Here is an 11,439-nt window from a genome sequence, read left to right as displayed (position 1 = left end):
TCACCTGGTGGGCTTTTAAAAATGCCAACACTCAGACCACACCTAAGACCAATTACATCAGAATTTCTAGGGAAGCGAACCAGGGAATTTTTTTTTTTCAAGTACCCCTGGTGCTTCCACTGTGCAGCCAAGGCTGAGAACCACTGCTCTAGATTCTTCCTCTCCTTGAGCCCTACTATGTGCCGGCGTTATATAGGGCAATGTCTTTTCCTTTAATTTATTGATGTAAAATGTTATCCACTTTACATGGCCTAGCCTACACCCTGGAAGGGAAGCAATTTTATAAGCCCTCATTATTTACTCTATGTGGTCGGGGCACTAGGAAAATAAGAAAAACATGTTTTTTTGCACTCACTTGCTTAAACTATCCCCTTAATACCTAAAGGGAATCCTTTAGTGTAATTCTTTATAAGAACAGTGACAGTAAGACTATGTGGGAACTGAAGCCATTCCATAGATGAACTCTACAAAGTTTAATGTACACACTTCAATTGACATGCGATGAGATAAAATTGTTAATGTTTGGAGGTTCACAGCTTTCTCCCTCCATCTTTGCCCACTAAGCTCCTTACTTCTCCTTCACTTTCTATTAATAAAAGGGAAAAAGTCAGAGGCTGGTGAACAATTAGCATAGAACCAACCCTCGATCTTCAGGGTGCTTCACGGAGCTGGGGATGTGATTCATCTAGAGCCTGTGTAGACTTACACATGGCCCAGAGAAGAGAGGGGATCAAGGGACCAAGGGGGCAGAGACATGGCAGAAGAAATAGAAGCCCAAAGGAATATAAGGGTGCTAAAGATAGAAGCGGACAAGAGATTTTAATGAATTTCTAAGGACTAAGTGTTTGGATTCATTTACATGTTCTTGAGATTGCGAAATGTAAAGACTAAACCTGCTGTGTAGGCCGTGCTACTGAACTCTAACCACCCCCTGGACAGGACAGCAGGGTCATGCCTTTATGTGAGTTGCATGAATGCGCTCAGTGGACAGGTCCACCACTGGAGCCCTCAGAATGTGGCTAGTACAACAGAGCTACTGCATTTTCACATTTTGTTGATTTTAGCTAATTTAAACAGGCAAATGTGGCTAGTGGCTACCCATACTGAACAGTGCAGGCCTACAGTGCTTAATCACAAGACACACACCTATCTATTTGTTTATGCATGTATGGACATCTACCTACATAAATGGTTTTGTATTTGCACATAATTACATACCCTCACATCTCAAGAATATACATACAGACACAACTAGACACAATTGCACAAACAAGACATCTAGTCTTGTGGAAAGATAAAAAGAATAAAAATTAAAATTGGAACTATTGCATGGGTCCACGTAGGGAGATTTGACACAAGAAGAATTGGAGCAAAAAGTACATGGGTGTGTTGGATAACATGATGAATTTGGGAAGATGCTTTGATAACAAAAAATGAAGGAGAGAAAATCCTGTGAGACCACCAGTGGTTTAGGAATACAAGCAGCTTTGTTTCCCTTGATCTTTTAATCTTTCAGCAAAAGACCTTTAAAAATGACACACATCCTTCAAAGGTGGACTTGACTGTCAAGGATGGCCCTGATAACTGGGAAGAACTCCAAAGGGCATAGATAGAAAAGGGAAGAAAGCACTTCTTAACAAGGATGACCAAATTCTCTAAATGATGTTCATTCGCCAAAAACATTTTAGGCACTCTTGTTTCCGGGAGAAGTATTTATTCCAAAGTTATTAAAACTGTATGGGATGGAATAGGTGAATTTCCAGTTGTCAGAATTATTAGTTTACATAAAAGTTATACCAATTCATGGACTATAATATTAAGTTTTTCCCTATTGAACAGGTAACTGAATTCTACCTATATGAACTAAACAATAATTCCTCCACCCAGAAGTGGTATAATTGTTGCCAGCTAGAAATATTATGATTTGCTTTCCAGTGCTCATATTATCCATCTCAGTCTCTTGATGTATACCCTTTGCTAATGCTTGCCTTGCAGGTCTTTCATATGCTGTGCTCCTGCCTGCCTCTTAGTCTTTGCCCATGCTGTCCCCTGTACATGAAATGCTCTTCCCAAACTCTTGCTGAGTTAACATGTGCACATCTTCCAGGTCTCATCTTACATCCTTAGGAATGTCATCTCCAACCTACTCTACCTGTCCCAGATTAGATCAGTCCTTCCTGTTCTATGTTTTCATAATACCCTGTTCTTCTCTTTCATAGCCGTTTTTTACAGTTATAATTACTGAATTATTTGTGTCTTTAATTTTATTATTTAAGTTTATCTTACTCTCTGGATTGTGAGCCCCATGAATACTTTGGTTCAGATATTGTAATCTGCCTTATTCATTACCGTACTATGTCCCCAGGATGTAATACAATACCCAGCAAATAGTAGATGCTCAATAAATACTAATTAAATGTTCAATAAATGAATAAATGTCTCACTTTAGCTTTATCTAATTCCTCCCTTTCTTCCATTTTTCTGTATCATAAGCTATACTATTATACAGTCCTATACAATGGTAAACAACTAAAAAAACTCCTAAGCCCTGTACACAGTTGATTAACTGTAATATTCCTCGTTCAGTTCCCCTTAAGGTCTGATAGACCATCTGGTGGTATATCATTTAAGTCACAGCAGCTATAAACATGTTAAGGCCCAGCATGAACCTGGTCTGACATCCAACCAGTCTTCTGGCTGTCACAGAAATGCCTCCATCCATTTTAGAAATGTGCTTACTACAGAAATACGATGCTAAGCTTGCTGTATTTATGAGACACTGAATTTTCAGGATGCCTTCGATCAATAGAAAATAGACATTATATTCTTACCTGAAGGCAATAGTAATATGATTGGCTGTGAATTTGGGAGTGAGGGAAATAAGAAGGCTCTCAGATGATTATTTGAATATAGATATGTGCTAGCTTACCTTAAAGAGCATGGCTCGCAGAACAGTAGACTTGACTGTAATGAGAACGACAGAAAAATGTAAAATATATGTTGGTCCAAAGGGGATTGATCGGTGATGCAGACACAAAAAGGAAGAAACAAAGAGCAGCAGAGGAGGTCACAGGCAACAGAACTTGAGGGACTGTGGTCACACTGGCAACACTTTTTCTTCCCTCAAGAGTGAATTGATCACTACCTGTGTCTATGGAGGTTTAACATCCATTTTATCTAACCCCCTGCTTTGACTCTATGCTCACCAAGCTACCTTTGATTATAATTCAGTTTCTCACATGCATCTGTCTACTGGGAGAGGAAATGTTCAGCTTGCCAATGTGCACTTTCCTGTTGGCATCACTATTTTATTTCTGATTGGGAAGACATGCACTGGTACATGAGTCTTGGAAATTTGGTTAACCTGAGTTCTCCCCTGAGTGGTTCACCTCCCTAGATGGACAGCAAGAGTCAGGTGTCAAAGCATGTACAGCTGAGGCCAGCCGGAAGCCAGAGCCTCCCCTACAGAAGGCTGCCCTGGCAAGCTTCCGAGAATTTTTTGCCCTCCAGATGCTCCAGACAACATTTCAAATCTTGCTCTACACTGCTTCTTTTCCAAATTTAAAATGGAGATACGGGGCAAGTGAAATGTCTGTTAGGAACAGCCACAGACTCCTAGAGATCTTTTTGAAGACTTCAGTGATGAGAATTGAAATCCTAGTCACATGCCATGATATAAACGAATGGCTCAGGAAAGACAATGAAAACTGGGAGGTGGCCAGGAAGGAGACGGGTGGAAGGAAAGACAGAGGGGCTGATATCCTCATCTCAGAAACTGAGGAGACAATAGACACTGTCTCAAAGACATGAAAATAAACACGGATAATATAACTAAGGTACAAATAAAATCAAAGCAACTAAAAATAGTCATAGTGATTACATTGGAAAGATGAGGAAAGTGGAGGTGCAAGTGTGTCACATTCAGCTCTATCATAGCAGGGCATCGTTAGATAATGCTGGCAGCTGATAAATCAAGAAATGTAAGTAGAAGTATGTCATTTAGAGATCTCAGGACAACTAGCAGAAGACATAGCTTAGAAAGTTACAAGTGGTTATCTTTAGGAGTATGACTTAGAAGGTTTGGAGAAAAAGACATTTTTTGTAAGTCATTTATTATTATTATTATTTCTTTATTATTTGATTTTTGGTCGTCTGCATTTTGATTTATTTATTTGTTCAACAAATATTTGTTAAGTGTCAACTACAGGCAAGGCAGAAGATAGGTTCTAGAAATATAACGCTAAACATAAGCTGAGTGTGGTGGTAAATGCCTGTAGTCCTAGCTACTCGGGAGGCTGAGTTGGGAGGATCACTTGAGCCCGGGAGGTCCAGGCTGCAGTGAGCTGAAATTGCACCACTGCACTCCGGCCTGGGTGACAGAGCAAGATGTCGCCTCAATAAAGAAAAAAAAAGAAACCAAACCAAAAAACAAACAAAAAAGATTAAACATCTAAACATAACAAAAATCCTGCCCTCAAAAATGTAGTAGAGGAAATAAAATAAATAAACAAGTAAAATATTAATGTATGATATGTTAGATGGTGTTTGGGGAAATGAAGAAAAATAATGCTCTTTTATATCAGGTGAGAGATTTGGACACAGACTTGAAGGAGGTAAGGGAGGAAGCCTTGTGAATTCCTGAGGGAAGAGTGCTCCAGGCAGAGGCAACAGACAGTGCAAAGCCCCTGAGGTGGGAGTGCCCAATGAGTTTGAGGAACAGCAAGAGGCCAATGTGGCTGGAAGACACTGAGTGAGGAGTCACACTGAGAGAGGTGGTGGTGGCAGGATGGAGGGGAGGCCACTTGGCATAAGGTTTTGTAGCTATAGCCAGAGTTGGTCTTTAGTCTGAGTGAGGCGGAAAGCCCATTAAAGGGCAAAGGAATAGCATCTAAGTTTTGCGTTTGTTTTAAAATTCTGCCTTTTTTGAGGATAGACTTTTCTGAAATGGTTTGAAGATGGAGCAGAGGAATCAATAAGGATGAAGACTCATTGATAAGAGTTTTTTTAAATTGCAGAGAAGTGAAGTTAAAAAACACTTTCCTAATTTATTACTAAATAAAAAGGCATGTTTTCTTGTTTTAACATGGAAATATCTACATGCTAAGTATTTTTCATGACACAATAGGAGAACTTCCTATAGTTGCCCTTGGAGTTTCCTTTAACAGGGTTGTTTTCGGTGATAGTCCATCCACCAATGATTACAACGTTGTCTTCAATGGCAGTCCATCTACCAGCGATTACAACTAAGAATGGGTTTGAAGAGTTGAGCAGCTCCTTGGATATCCCGGCCTCCTTTCTTGACTTTGAATCATAGCTATTTGTGTCCCTGTTGTTCCCATATCAGCAGCTCCCAAAACTGGCTGATCATTAGAATCACATGCAAGAGTTTTTCATGAAAATAGACTCCTGGGCCTCACCCCCGAGAAGATTCTTAATATTTTGGTTTGAGATGGGATCCAGGCAGTGACATGCCAAGGGCAGATGTGATGGGAGCAGTACAGACAGGTGCAGGCAATAAGTGGGTGCATTCTTGGAGAATTTAAAGAACAATCATAGAACCAATTGAAGTCAGTCTGCTTTTTATTACCACTACGTGCTAGCAGTTCTAAATGGTATCAGTGATGAAATACCTCTCCCTTCCCCTGCCGAAAATTGTGTTTTTTTTTTCTTTGAGACAGTAACTCTCTGTCACCCAGGCTGGAGTGCATTGGTATGATTACGGCTCACTGCAGCCTCCATCTCCTGGACTCAAGTGATCCTCCCAATTCAGACTCCTGAGTAGTGTAGATGGGACTACAGGCACGCACCACCACCCCTGCCTAATTTTTCTATTTTTTTTGTAGAGATGGGATCCCTCTATGTTACCCAGGCTGGTCTCATTCTCCTGGGCTCAAAAGATCCTCCTGCCTTGGCCTCCCAAAGCACTAGGATTACAGGCCGGAGCCACCACACGCAGCTCTGAAATTTTTTTTTTTTTTTTTTTTTGTGGGGAGTCTACATTCTAAGCTGCTACTGTTGAGTTTAAGTAATACGTATGTAAGTTTTAAATTGCACATCATTATTACTTATCCTTTCATAAACATCCTATTTAACATGGAATTAATTTGAGGAAATTCCAGTATTACATGTGTTTAATATATACAGTCAGACACATGGTCTCACCTAAACATGTTCATTTGAAGAGAAGGTTTTTAATGGTTGGGAGTTTGAGTTTGCTTTAGGTTTAATTTGTGTCCTCAACATCTGTGGTACAACATTTTCTTGCATTCAAACAGTAGATTCTAAATAAACAAGAATAACACATGGTAATAGTCTCAGTCTTATTACAGACTAAGAAACAGAACTTGAGTTACTTCAATTCTGTTATTCTGTGTAATTATCTGGAGGTTTTATTTGTGTTTCAAATTTAAAATCACAAAATAAGGCATAAATTATGAGGTATGTTATATTTTGGAAAGAATGAATTTTATTTCATACATGAACTATTTTATCAAATAATATTTCTACATAAAAGTTGTTCTCTCATTTTTATTTTAATTATTTATAAACTAAAAATGAGTTAAGGAAATGTTATTTCATATATAACATTACTTATATTGTTTTTATTATATGTACATGGTGTATAACACAACACACATTAGATACAACATTTATATGTCTTTATATAATATATTTAGTGGTTACTGATGATTGCATAATTACTATTAAATAATTTTGTCACATAGAGGAAAAAAAGTGTTTATCTGCTCCAAGTGTCAAATGTGCTAAGTACTAGGGGTCCTTATCTTTTTAAAAGTTCATGTAATCCCAGCACTTTGGGAGTCCAAGGCGGGCGGATCACGAGGTCAGGAGATTGCGACCATCCTGGCTAACACGGTGAAACCCCGTCTCTACTTAAAAAATACAAAAAAATTAGCTGGGCATGGTGGCGGGTGCCTGCAGTCCCAGCTACTGGGGAGGCTGAGGCAGGAGAATGGCATGAACCCAGGAGGTGGAGGTTGCAGTGAGTGGAGATCGAGCCACTTCACTCCAGCCTGGGCGACTGAGCAAGACTCTGTCTCAAAAAAAGAAACTCAGCAGGTAAGCTGGGCACGGCGGCTCACCTCCTGTAATTCTAGCACGTTGGGAGGCTGAGGCGGGTGGATCACATGAGGTCAGGAGTTCGAGACCAGCCTGGCCAAAGTGGTGAAACCCCATCTCTACTAAAAATACAAAATTAGCCGGGTGTGGTGGCACATGCCTGTCATCCCAGCTACTCGGGAGGCTGAGGCAGGAGAATCGCTTGAACCCGGGAGGCAGAAGCTGCGGTGAGCCAAGATCGTGCCATTGCACTCTAGCCTGGGCAATGAGTGAAACTCCATCTCAAAAAAAAAAAAAAAGTTCCGGAGGTAATTCACACATGCAGCCAGATGTGGGAATCATAATCAGTAGCACGTTTATTACTTGCTCTTACTCCATTTCTGTATTCCCCATCTTCCTTCTCTATACCCACTCTTCGCCCAGTTTTCACCACATTACTCCAGCCCTATATCCAGGAGTGCTTTCAAATGAGAAGTTGACCTTCTAGCAATCTGTGTATAAACAGCCACCTACAAAGTCTTCTTTCTCCCCTTAAGTTTGTTGGAGGAATCTACCTGAGAGAATTTATGCTGCTGCCTCTGTCCCCAGCCAACCTGTTCCTCCATATAATTCCACTGTCTTTCTTCATTCTTTCTTCTCAGAAGGGGCTACTAAGGGATGAGGGAAGTTCCTATCCTGACTTTGGTATCTCACTTACTGGTTAGAAGCTGAGACCTTGGTTCAAGTCCCAGCTCTTACCACTTACAGGATGTGAGACCGTCTATGCTCTCTGAGCCTCTGGAATAGTTGCTCCTTTATAGGGTTGTTGTGAGATTTAAGTGATGTAACATGAGCAAAGCGCATTGCCTGTACCTGAAACATAGTTAGCCTCAGCATATGCTATTATTATTCTAATTCCCCTGATAAGTATTAATGGTATTACTCCCTTAGACTTTTCAATTACCGTGGAAATGAATAGCTGAGGTGCTGATGAGGTGCTGATGAGGCCTAGATACATATTCCACTGGACTCAAAACAATTGAAGGATCTTTTAATACTTCTCAGTCCTTACTCTTATAATTGTTTGCAAAGCATTGTTTAGAAACAATTCCAATATACAATTTCTCTGTATTACTTTGTATAAACAAAGTCATAATACTAAATTCCTCCTTATAATTAAACTGTTCACTTACTGTGCTTTGCGGAATCACAGGATCCATGCCTTATTTATCAGTGAGCCCTTTCACAGCACTTAGCAGAGTACCTGATATGAAGTGGATATTCAGTAAATATTTGATTGACTATGTTCTTTATAGAAAAGGTTTGCACTCTACTTTGTTTTCTTGCTTTCTTGTTGCAAATCTGTAATATTTTCCTATTCTTGATTGCCAGGGACTAAGAACTGCGGACAAAGCAAAGCAACACCTGCCCCCATCAACAGGAATGTACACTATTTATATCAATACAAAGTGCACACATATAGGGATATATTCAGTTAATGAAAGTGATTAATGGCAACAATTCCTAGACAATGCCCTAGAATAAAGATCCTATATAGCTTTATCAAAATGATAAGAAAGCATTCAGGATCCTCAGATCCGTTGCATCTCTCTGTGCCTTTGTTAGAAACTAAGCAGCCCACAAAGGGCGCTTTGGGAGTTGACCTAGGCTGTATGCATGACTAATTGTTCAACATCTGCCTGCCTGCAGACAGATCTTCCCATACTGTTTTTATAGTGGAGTCAGGAAGCAGGAAGCCTAAAGAAATCCCAGACCCTTTGTACCAGCTGCATGGCTATGACTAGACATGAGTGACAGTACATGCTGAATGATACGTAGGGGATAAAAGACAGGGAGGACCATAGATGGAGCCAAGTGTCTGACTGAACCATTAGATGGATACAGTTGACTGAATTGGACAATTCTAGAGGGAGAAACAAACTTCAGAGGAAAGAACATTGTCTAGTTTTGGAAACATCAATTTTGAGATGTTTATAAGTTAGCAAAGTGCAGTTGTCAGGAAGGAAATTGGATATTGGACATAAGAGAGCAGAAGCCTAAAGAGAAGTCTTAGCTAAATACATAAGTTGAGGGGTCATCAACATAGAGATGCCATTTGAAAACATAGGAGCAGATAAATTTGCCTGGGTAGAGAAATGAGAAACTCCCATTTAGAAAAGGCGGAGAGAAGAGTGAAGGCCTGCAAAGAAACAGATATGGACTGGACAGAGAAGCAGGAGAAGGACCAAAAGAAAGTGGAGTCACAGACACCAAAGGAGCAGCACTGGAAGAGGAAGGTGTCCGGGCTGGCTTCCTCAGGAAGCAGACTCTGAGACAAGTTTGGTGTCCCAGGATCCTTATTCAGGGGTGTCTTTGGGTTCAACATCATGGAAAGGAAGGAAAGAAGACAGGCGTGGGTAGAAAGAGAAGTTGAGCTGCGATGCAGAACTAAAGGCACCTTGGCCCATCTACAGGTTGTCTGGAGCTAGAATGGCTGTTCAGAGATTAGCTGGGGTGGCCAGACCTTTACCCTCCCACACGCAGTCATATTGGATGTAGGCTGCCTGAGAGGAAGCGTGCTCTTGGCTGAGGGGATGTCTGCGGCTGGGGTCATCCCTAAACAGGCGCACAGCCCTCCTTATCCTCAGTCACTGGGGCAACAGCCCCTCACCTAAGGGGGATCTGGGTGGTGAGTCACAGTGTCCAGCCAGACAGTCAGTCGTCAGCAGTGCTGAGGTTCAGGTACATTGAGAGTGTGAAGACATACGTTGCTCTTGACAATCTAATTTGGTGGCATTATGGGCTAGAACTCGGTTTCAGAGGGTTTCAGGAGTCCTGGAAGTGAGGGAATGCAGGAGGGTGTGACCATCATTGCATTTGAAAGGGAGCCCATAAATGGGGTAGAGACTAGAGAATGGAATATGGGATAAAGTAAGTGTTTTTGTGTTGTTGTTGTTTTAATATGGAAGATCTTCCCCTCCCTGTGACCGAACTGCCTTTCCACACTTGGATTCCATGAGACACTCCCACATCCTTAAAATAATTACCCTTTCTAGGCTTAGGCTATGTGAAGGTGGTTTCTTATTACTTGCAACGAAAATGTCTCTATCAGTCAGGATATGATCAGAGAAGCAGGCTACCATGAGTGCTGTAGGATAAGGGATTTATTACGGGATTTAGATCTTACACAATAGTGGGATGTGTGAAGTCTATGTAAGGCTGTTGCCTCTGCTTCTGACGTTGGACCTAAGCCACTATAGATCAGCCAGGCTGGCAGGAAGGAAAGCTGCACAGGAAATGGGGGAGAGTAAGGACAAACTAGAACCCATGCAGACAAATGGAACTCATGAGGACAAACTGGAATACACAAGGACAAACCACCTCCAACCTTGGCGGCACGAGTGACCTGTGGGAGAAGCCAGTGCCCTTAGCCATGGTGCTGCACACATGCCTGGCTCAGGCTTCAGAGAAACTGAAGCAGAAAATCCAGTGGGAGATGGAGGAGCTGGGAGCCTGAATGCCACCCGTGCCCACAAGGGAGCCAGCAGATCAGTGACAATGTGTGCAAGCTGCCACCAAGCCTGGTGTGGAGATGGCTGCTTCGCTTCTGTCTTCCAAATCTCATCCAAATTTCTCCTGTGGCCAACCCTAATCCCAAATCATATAAAGATGTAATTTTGCTTCTCTAAATGTACACAATAAAAAGCCACCACAGAGTCCCCAAAATAACACGAGGGCTATAATTTCCTTGCAGAATTATTGTAAAGGACTAGAGTTAATGCAAGTAAATCTGACACAGAGACATGCACATAACTGGCTCTCAATAATGGGAGGGGAATGATAATGCTGTTGATGCAAATAATAGAGTAATTTGTTAAAATGTTAACTTATGATTTATTTTCCTTATACTTCCCCTTATCTTTTAAGATTGCCCTAATTGTCCCCCAATAAGTACTCCTTAGTACTAGAATTTCCTCCAATACTGTATTTCTTTTGAGCTAGGTGTGGCCTTGTGAACTAGTTCAGTCAACCGTTCAAGAATAAAAGTGACACAACAGCTTCTAGATCATCTCGTTAAAGACAAGTTTGCCCTTTCTGCAGGCTGTGCCACAAACATGAAGGTGACACAGCTTTGGCCATGAAGATGGGGACATGGCAGAACTAGAAGGTGGAAGGAGCCCTGCATCCCTGCAGGACCACGTGGAGCAGAGATGTCTCAGCCATGCTGACTGGCTCAGCGACTGGCTGCTTTTTGAGTCATCTTACTTTTGCATCTCTTGACACAGTTACTTAGCCTAATACCCTAACTAAAACTCATGCTATTTTCTTGCATCTAAGGTCTTCTTCTGAAGGCCTAAAGCATAAACTGCTTGAAGTCTC

Source organism: Symphalangus syndactylus, chromosome 4 (genome assembly GCF_028878055.3).
Source record: "Symphalangus syndactylus isolate Jambi chromosome 4, NHGRI_mSymSyn1-v2.1_pri, whole genome shotgun sequence".
NCBI classification, from domain to species: domain Eukaryota; kingdom Metazoa; phylum Chordata; class Mammalia; order Primates; family Hylobatidae; genus Symphalangus; species Symphalangus syndactylus.
The sequence above is the reverse complement of the archived record's forward strand: the minus strand, read 5'-3'. Positions refer to the sequence as shown.